General features: G+C 46.4%; 1 pseudogene; it reads left to right on the top strand.

Moving 5' to 3' along the window:
* Positions 1-136: 136 nt before the first annotated feature.
* The window catches only part of LOC102846557, a 12,962-nt pseudogene continuing 3,818 nt past the window's right edge, over positions 137-9,280 (top strand).

Genomic DNA, 9,280 nt, shown 5'->3' on the forward strand with positions numbered 1-9,280 from the left:
GCTGGGAAACATCCTTGGCACCTGCCCACCATCCCTGCACCTCTAAGCCTTGATGGACAGGCTGCCTGCAGGGATGGTGGTCAGTCAGCCCTTGTCCACTGGAGAGATGTTAGACAGCCAAGGGTCGGTGCCTGCCATGACCATGGACCAAAGCCTTGCAGGGAAGCTGACGGCTGACAGAACCAGGAAGCCCCCAGAACCCCCTCATTCCCTGCCCTTTGCCCTTCAGCTCCCATGTGCAGTGGCCAGCAGCCTGTCCATCCCGTGGCTCTTGGTCCAGGGACCATTGTACCCCCCACCTTTTCAAGCTTAGTAGTAGGCACTGTTTTGCTTGAACTCAAACATCTGGTTTCCTGCTTACACGTTTCAAATGCCAAGCTAAGAAAGCTCTGTTTGTCCATGGCGCTACCTGACACCACAAGCTCAGGAGCTGAAAACAGCTGGTGCCGGTACTGGATGGTCCTGAACAAGAGGTCCAGAAGGATCTCCCCAGACGAAAGCAGCATCACACGCGGGGCAGGCGGGGCCCCTTCTTGAGCTCTGGAGGGCTATTGCTCGCTCCTCCCAGTGGTCAGTGGTCATCCTGGCAGTTGTACGCCAGGGTCTCTGCTTCTCTGGTAGCTGCAGACTGAGGACCCCAGCTTGGAGAGGCTGCCCACATCTCAAGGCTCACAGCCCCTTCATCCATCTTTAAAGCCAGCAACAGAGGCCAAGTCGTTCCCCAGCTGAAAAGCCCTGTATTCCAACAGGCTGATCTGAGGGGCCCCTCGTCTGCCCACCTCCAGGCCCATGACCTTCCTTGCTTCTGCCAAGTCCCTTCTGCCATGTCGAGTGATCTAGTCACACCCTGCCTGCCCCACAACCATCCCCCAAAACTAGAAACCGTGCACTCACCAAGCACACAGCAGCTGTCTTAAATAGTACCATTCCTGGAATTGCTCAGCTCAACCACTCAGCAACCAATCACAAAGCGAGCCTCTCAGGACCCCGGCTCTCTGTCTGCAGCTTCTGAGCCAGCTGGTGCAGCACATCACACCTGAGACGCACCTGAACGAAGACGTGTGGACACTGACCATCGGTCCACAGAGTGATGCCTCTGTTCACTTTCTCATTTTAACTTGTATCTTTCCAAAATTATACAAATGTCCTGTTTTATAAGTTAAATCATTTTTCTCAACACTAATAAATAATAACAACAAAGCTGTCCCCCTACCTTTCACTAATTCTCAGCATTTCCAGTCTGTGCTGCTCTCAGCCACAAGCATGCTTCAACTGATGTTTACTGGTCTTTCTACATGAAGTGTCCCTTTCCTAGCATCCTGGAGCCGTGGTGACACAGTACATAATGTGACAGGCTGCTAACCTGATACACCAGATGCTCTTTGCAAGGAAGATACACTGTTTCCTTCTGTATAAGGGACAGATGGGATCTTGATAGAAGAGCACTCTGGACGTGGGTGAGCATTTGGTTCTGGCGTCCTGGGGTGTGTTAGGTCCCATCTACAGTGTTCACCCCACTCTGTCCCAGTCTGATGGGCACTGAGCTGCCTAGGTCCTTCCAGCCACATCAATGGCTTCTCAGTAAAAGACAAAGTGTCCTAGGATTGTAGTTCCTTTCTTGCACAACTCTGTTTTTCCTGGAGTTAATAATTGTTGATGTTTTTGTTTGCTTTCTTTTTTCCACAGCCAGTCACCAGTGTACCCCCAGAGGACTCTCCGAGTATAGTAACCCAGTTTCTTTTCCTGTGACCCCACACACCTGCCCTCTGTCTCAGGCTGTGGATTCTGGTCCAGTTGTCATCCTGGGGCAAGCCATACCAATGTCCTGGGCTGCCTCCTCTCCCTTGACCAGTATCCCATGCGACCCTCTCCCTCTTCACCTAGGCGAGGGGGACACAGCCAGATTTCATGAAAATGAGGGACAGGAAGTTAAGCAGACTGGCCTGTGGTCTCCGCTGGGAAGTGTAACCAGGTACAAGAGAGTGGCTGAGTTGGGAGTCATTTCCACCCAGAATTTTGAGAACATTATACCATTTTCCCAGAAGTCTTCCACCATGAATTCTAACCTGTGCTTTGTGTTCTTTTTTAACTTTTTATTGTGATTTGGTGAAGACTTACAGATCCCGTTTTTCCCCCACTGCTTATTTTGTGACACTGACTGCAATCCTCACAGAGACAGCACTCTGCCCCACCCCTCCCTGTGTTTCCTGTTTCCATCCATCCTGCTCCGTCCTGCATTCTGAGCTTGACCTCCAAGCAGATGCTGTCCTTTTGATCACATATGGTTGACTGTTCTAAGGACTGTGTACCTGCCTGGTGTTACTGTTCACCTTAGAGGCCTGTCTGTTGTTTGGCTGGAAGTTGAGACACGGGCACTGTCTGATCTTTTTTTCTTTCTCTGGAAATATTCAGGATCTTTTCATTGTCCTGGTGCTTTGGCTATTCTCAACAATAAGTCTTAACGTAGGCCTTCTCATTGAGCCCATCTTGGGTCCTTTGTCAGCCCTTTCAATCCAAATCTCGTTCTGTTCTAGGAGGCCGTCTTAGTCCCCCAATGTTGCTATCACACATGCTGCACAAACACAATTACTCCCAGCCTATCAAGTTACAAGTTCAAATTCAAGGAGCCAACCCAAGGGAAAAGTCTTCTCTGCTGGTTCTAGAAGTCCATGGGCATCTCCAAGTATCATGGCCTTCCCTGGTGTAGGGGAGCTTCCTTGTGCAGGGCCCTGAGGCCAAAAGGACACACTGCATGCCTTGTGATTCCCTCTTGGGGGTTCTGAGGCCTTTCTCTAAATCCTAGGGGACTTTTGTTAAGCCTGAACTTGGTGTGACAGGATTAAAGGGTGCTGTTTGGTTCCGCAGGTCATGGGAAAGTATGCCACAGCTTCCACATTTTTTCATTCCATAGCTGTGTTCTGGGGAGGGGAGGCCAAAATCAGGCTAGGCCAGAGATTTTCTTACAGTTTTTCTGTGATGTGTTCTCTCCTCTCATGTTCTGGAAATCTAGTTAGATGCTGAACTTGCCCTTTGAAAGGTACAGTAATGCAGTGGCCAAGGGCTTAGGAGGTAGGGCTCGTAGCCTGCAGACCCACACTTCCTGCCTGGAGGTTTGGAGGCTTCTCCGATGTGTGTCTTCGTTTCATCACCTGTGAAGACGAGGACTTGGAAGACTCAATGAGACCCATCCGAGACACTGGAAATTCTCCAAAAATGTCATTATCACGTGAAAAGAAAATCTTACTAACAATAATTTTAAAATAGTTGTAGCATCACATTAACAGGGAACTTCTAGAAATTCAAAAGAGGATCTAGAATCCTTGCTGACATCAAATGGAACTTGGCTGAAGGCAGACAATACCAGAAAGTTGTTTTATTGACTATACAGAGGCCATTTGACCATGTGAGCCTAACAAATCATGGAAAACATTACAAAGGATGGAAATCCAAAACACTTCATGGTGCTCAAATCTGTACTTAGACCAAGAAACTGCTGTTTCAACAGAACAAGAGGACATCGTGTGATTGAAAATCAGGAAGGGTACACACCGGATTGTATCCATTCACCATACGTCGTTAATGTGTATGATGAATGAATGATGAGACGAGGGACTATATGAAGAATGGAGGAAAAACTAACAACTTGTAATACGTAAATGACAAAGCTTTGCTTGCTAAGACTGAAGAAGAAGTATTTACTGATGAAGATTGAAGATGACACCTTTTGAATGGACTAAAACCAAACCACCACCACACCCCCCATGGATTGGCTAGAGAAAGGAGCTGCCAGTTTCTGGTTAAGCCTGATACCTCATGAACTATACCACCAGGGTTTCTTATGGATTACACTTTAATATAAAGAAAATAAAAATCCTCACAACTGGCCATAATAGGCAATATCATGGTAAGTGGCGAAAAGATTAAAGTTGTCAAGGATTCCATTTCCTGGCTCTACCAGCAGTGCCCATGGTTGCCAGCAGCCAGAACTCAAACAGTACACAGAATTACACAGGTCAACTTCAAAAGATCACTTTAAAGTTCTAAAGTGCAAGTATGTCCCTTTGAAGATTAAGGAGTAAACCGCCCAGGCTATGGTATTTTCACTTTCCTGTGCGAGGTGTTTTTGCCTGTGAAAGCTGATGGTGATAGAGCTGTAGAACTGATGCTTTTGGTTGTGGCATTGGTGAGAATTCTGGAGTAAACCATGGGCTGTAAGAATAGCAAGTCTGTCCAGGAGAAGTGCATCCAGAACATTCCATTGGTGCAAGGATGGAGAGATCCCATCCCTCCTCATACTTTTGTCACAGGCCTGTTATGAGGAGGGCTGACAGGAGCTACAGCAGTGAACAGAGACAGCCACAGCTGTATTGGTGGCACACGATGGCCACTGTGAGCTGGGGGCCTCATGAAAAGAGGCTGCTCTACAATCCCAAAGGGGATGGTTGTTATGTGCTGTCAAGGCCTTTGCGATGCATAGTGACCTTACGTACAACAGCCCTGAACTCTTCTCTATCCTGAGCCAATTTCATCATCTCTAACACACCTACCCCCATTACCCTAGCCACAGAATCAACCCATCTTATCCAGGGGTTTCCTCTCTTGCGCTGTCCCTCCACCCTCCCAAGCATGATGTCCCTCTCCAAGGACAGGTCCCTCCTTGTAATATGCCCAAAGTCTGTCTGTCAGATGAAGCTTCAGAATCCTTGCCTCCAAGGAGAAGCCTGGCCTCACCCTCTCTAGGACAAACCTGTTTGTTCTCCTAGCAGTCCATGGTATATTCAATACTCTTCTCCAGCACCACAGCTCAGAGGCTTCAATTCTCCTTCTATCATCCCTAGTCATCTAGCTTTCTGACACGTAGCAAGTAATTGCGAAGATCGTGGCCTGGATCAGGCGAACCTTAGTCTCCAGACTTACATCATTGCTCTTCAGTACCTAGGAGAGGTCCCTGATAGCAGATTTTCAATGCAATTTGTCTTTTAATTTCCTGGCTGCTGGTACCAAGAGTGTTGATTGTGGAGTCAAGCAAAATGAAGTTGTTAACAATCTCAGTCTCTTCACCGTCTATCATGATGATGCCAATAGCCCAGTGGTGAGAATCCTTTGTTTTCTTGATGCTGAGCTTCAATTAATATTTAAGGCTGCAGTCCTTGACCTTCTGGAGCAAGTGCTTCAGGTCTTCAGTTGCTCTGCAGAAGTGAGATGGGCAGTCTCGTCCCATGCCTCTGAGAGCCCACTAGGGGGTCAGCTATGGGCTGGTTCTGATGCAACAGCACACAACCACCAACAACAACAAAAAGGGTGCTAAAAGCAGTACCACTCCACAGGCTTGCTGTCAGGACAGGGTGAGGAAGAGTATGGAGGACACTCGGTGCCTCTCCATCATCTGCACGTAGTGTCTGCCTCCCCCTGGTGGCCACGCTGGTCTGGGGTGGTGGAGGCCTGAGTTCTGAACAGCTGTGGTTGTGGCTAAAAGGACCCTGTCGCATAGTGCACTGTGTGTTGTGTTGTTAACCATAGAAGCTCCAAAAGCAGATCGTACAGAGCTCCCAGCTGTTCTGTGGGAGGAACATGGACAGGACCCTCCTGTGAAGTTACAGCCTAAGAAGCAAGCTGTTTGTTAGGGGATGTCCAGCTGAAGGTTGACTCATGTGACAGGCAGAGCTGTCCCCCAGGGACACAGCATTGGTCCTTCTGCACAGATGCTGAGCGTGTCACCGCTTGGTCAGCAGCCAACCTGCCAGGCCCCAGAGCTTTCTGTGGTTATCGGTCCACTTCCCTTTTTCAAGTCATTGTTCCAGTCATTGCTGCACAACTGGGAAATCTCTGCTTTCTAGTAAATTATTAGTTTTCCTTTTGATTTTGCAAGAGCTCTTTCTCACTGTAGAATGCTCTTTCCTTCTAACCTGCTCTGTGTTAGAGGCAACAGATCCTCTGATGTTTCTGAGGAAGTCTCTCTCTCTCTCTCTCTCTCTCTCTCCTTTACCACCTGTCCTTAGCTCTCTGCTGGGCCAGGCTCCCTGTTTGCATCTGACAGTGAGGCTGGGCCCAGGAGGAAGCTTGGAGACCAGGGATTTGGCTGCAGCCAAGTGTTCCTCTCTTCTTTGGAACAGACAAGCTGCTCCAGGGAACCTGGGAGGCACAGGTGGAAGCCAGCGGAGGTGGGGAAGCAGCAGGAGCCGCACTTGTGCTCCTACCTTTAGAGCAGGTCCCTGCCTCTGGGTCTCTGACTGCTCAAACACTGCCAGGACAGGGCATTGCCTGCTAGACCGTGCTGGCACATGGCCTGCGGGGACACAGGTCTAGCTAGGCTCTGCTCATTTCCAGTTGGGCTTCCAGTGTGACCTAGTGAAGCTGAGTTCATACCCCAGTTGGCAGAGACAGCTACTACTGCATGCCTTGCCCCAGCTCCACAATACCTCCCACTCTGTCATCCCGGGTTTTCAAGTATAAGAAATTCTGTTCCTATCATATTATGATATGCTTACAGTATGGATCAATACCTTTGAACTGTGGTGTGGAGAGTACTGAATATCTCATGGACTGTTAAATAAACAGATATGTTGTTGTTGTTGTTGTTGTTGTTGTTATGTGCCATCGAGTCGCTTGCGACTCATAGTGACCCTATGTACAACAGCCCTAAACTCTGCTCTGTCCTGTGCCAATCGCACTGTCTCTAACACTCCCATCCCGATTATCCCAGTCACTGAATCAATCCACCTCATAGAGGGCCTTCCCCTCCTGCGCCATCCCTCCACCCTCCCAAGCATGATGTCCCTCTCCAAGGACCGGTCTCTCGTCACATGTCCAAAGTATGTTAGACGGAGCCTCAGAATCCTTGCCTCCAGGGAGCCACCCAGTTTAACCCTCTCCAGGATGAATCTTGTTTTCCTAACAGTCCATGGTACTCTGAATACTCTTCTCCAGCACCATAGCTCAAAGGCATCAATTCTCTTTCTATCCTCCTTGGTCACTGTCCAACTCTCTGATGCATAACAAGTGACTGCAAAAGACCATGGCCTGTATCAGATGCACCTTAGTCTCCAGAGAGACACCATTGCTCTTCAGTACCTTGGAGAGGTCCCTAACAGCAGACTTTCCCATGGCAATGTGCCTTTTAATTTCCTGGCTACTGGTGCCAAGAGTGTTGACTGTGGAGCCAAGCAAACTAAAGCTGTGAACAATCTCAATCTCTTCACCATCCATCCTGATGCTGCCAATTGGCCAAGTGGTGAGAATCTTTGTCTTCTTGACATTGAGCCTCAATCCATATTGGAGGCTGCAGTCCTTGACCCTCTGCAGCAAGCGCTTCAGGTCCTCCTCAGTTTCAGCAAGCAGGGTTGTGTCATCGGCATAACGCAGAGTGTTGATAGCTATGTCTTAGAAAAAGTGCAGCCAGAGTGCTCCTTAAAGTCAAAGATGGCAAAGCTTCGTCTCATTTTCTCTGGACATGTTGCTAGGAAAGACTCTTCCATGGAAAGGGATTGTTTGGAAAGGTAGAGGGTCACTCCTTGGATGTGGCTCAAGCCAGAGGCGTGCAGGGCTGGAGATGCCGCAGACCCGGGACCCAGGAACTGGGACCTGAAACAGCTCAGAGGCAGTGAATAAATAGCTCTTCAAGTCTGCAATAAAAAAAAGGCCTCCAATAAAACTACATTGCAAAAAGTGGGAAAGAAACAGAATGGGAAGAGTAAAAAAGTTGAAGAAGCAGAGCCTGAGAAATTTGTGGTAGAAAAGTGCTGGACTGAGGTGTAGTGAACGGAAACGTGGAATATTTCCTCAAGTGGAAGGGATTTAGAGATGCTGACAAAACTTGGGAACGTGAAGAAAATGTAGATTGTCCAGAATTGATTGAAGCATTTCTTAATTCCCAAAAGCTGGTAAAGAAAAAGATGGCACAAAAAGAAAATCATCATCTGATAGTGAATCTGATGACAGCAAATCAAAGAAGAGATGCCACTGACAAGCCAAGAGGCTTGCCAGAGGTCTTGACCCTGAACGAATAATTGGTACCACAGACGGCAGTGGAGAACTGCTTTTTCTCATGAAATGAAAATATACAGATGAGGCAGACTTGGTGTTCGCAAAAGAAGCAAACATGAAATGTCATCACATTGTAATTGCATTTTACGAAGCGAGACTAGCTTGGCACTCTTGCCAGAAGATGAAGCTAAATAATTGCTTGCGTGTGTGTGTGTGCGTGCGCGCGCACACACGCATGTGTAAAATCTGGGTTTTGGGTTTTTATTTATTAGTGAAGAATAACTACATTCTAACAGAAAGCAAGTTTGATACGTTTGTTTTGAAGTAGTATTGGGGGAGTTATTGAGGACTTTTATTGGCTGGTTTTTTGTTGCATCAATAATACTGGTTACTTTGAACAAATAAAAGCTTTCTGTAGTTGCTTCATTTGTCAGAAAAAAACATTTTGTGGTATATCATTTCCTCTGCATTACATTAGAGAACAGTTTTTCTAAACCTCAGAAATTTTTTTCATAACCATTACTGAACCAGAACTTGTGTTTAACCTGTAATATATGCCTAAGGACAGTTCTGGGGTTTTATTTTATTTGTTTTTGTGTATGTATATAACATTTGTAAATTTTATTTTCTTTTTCTTTCATCAAAACTACTCTAAACAAAAATGGCATTTCACAAGCACGACTGAGTAACTTGATGTTTCAGAGTTATAGTCACTCTGATCGACTAAAGATATGGATCAAGTTAAATGGGAAAAATTTTAAAACCATTTATTTTAAAATCAAATAAATGATCTGGTAATGAGTTGGACTGTCTAAAGCATCTGTATAAAATTCCCTATCTATATAATCATATAAATAAAATACTTTATTTGAAAAATTTCATGAAAGAAATTTTTGATCACTGCAAAAAACCATACCCAGAGAGGAAAACTTAGACAAATACTGGTGTCTTTTAAGAAGCCGAGCAAAGCTTAATTAAATGGGCTTCTGTTTCTTTTAGAGAGCCGTTCCTTTAACGGAAATTTGAAATACTTGTGCTGTTTTGACTAAAAGGTCTGAATTCATGGCATGTCTAAGACTACTGATAAAAACCAGTAAGATTAGAGATGTTGCAGATAGCTGGCAATATGGGTGAATAAATCCATAATCTCACCTATAGAACTGTATGATTTTCTTTACCCCAATCCATTGGTTAACACGCTGTTGTTGTTGTTGTTATGTGCCGTCGAGTCGCTTGCGACTCATAGCGACCCTATGTACAACAGCCCTAAACTCTGCTCTGTCCTGTGCCAATCACA

The sequence above is a fragment of the Elephantulus edwardii genome, unplaced genomic scaffold, assembly GCF_000299155.1.
Source record: "Elephantulus edwardii isolate Elephantulus edwardi_28Jun2011 unplaced genomic scaffold, EleEdw1.0 scaffold00003, whole genome shotgun sequence".
Taxonomy (NCBI): Eukaryota; Metazoa; Chordata; class Mammalia; order Macroscelidea; family Macroscelididae; genus Elephantulus; species Elephantulus edwardii.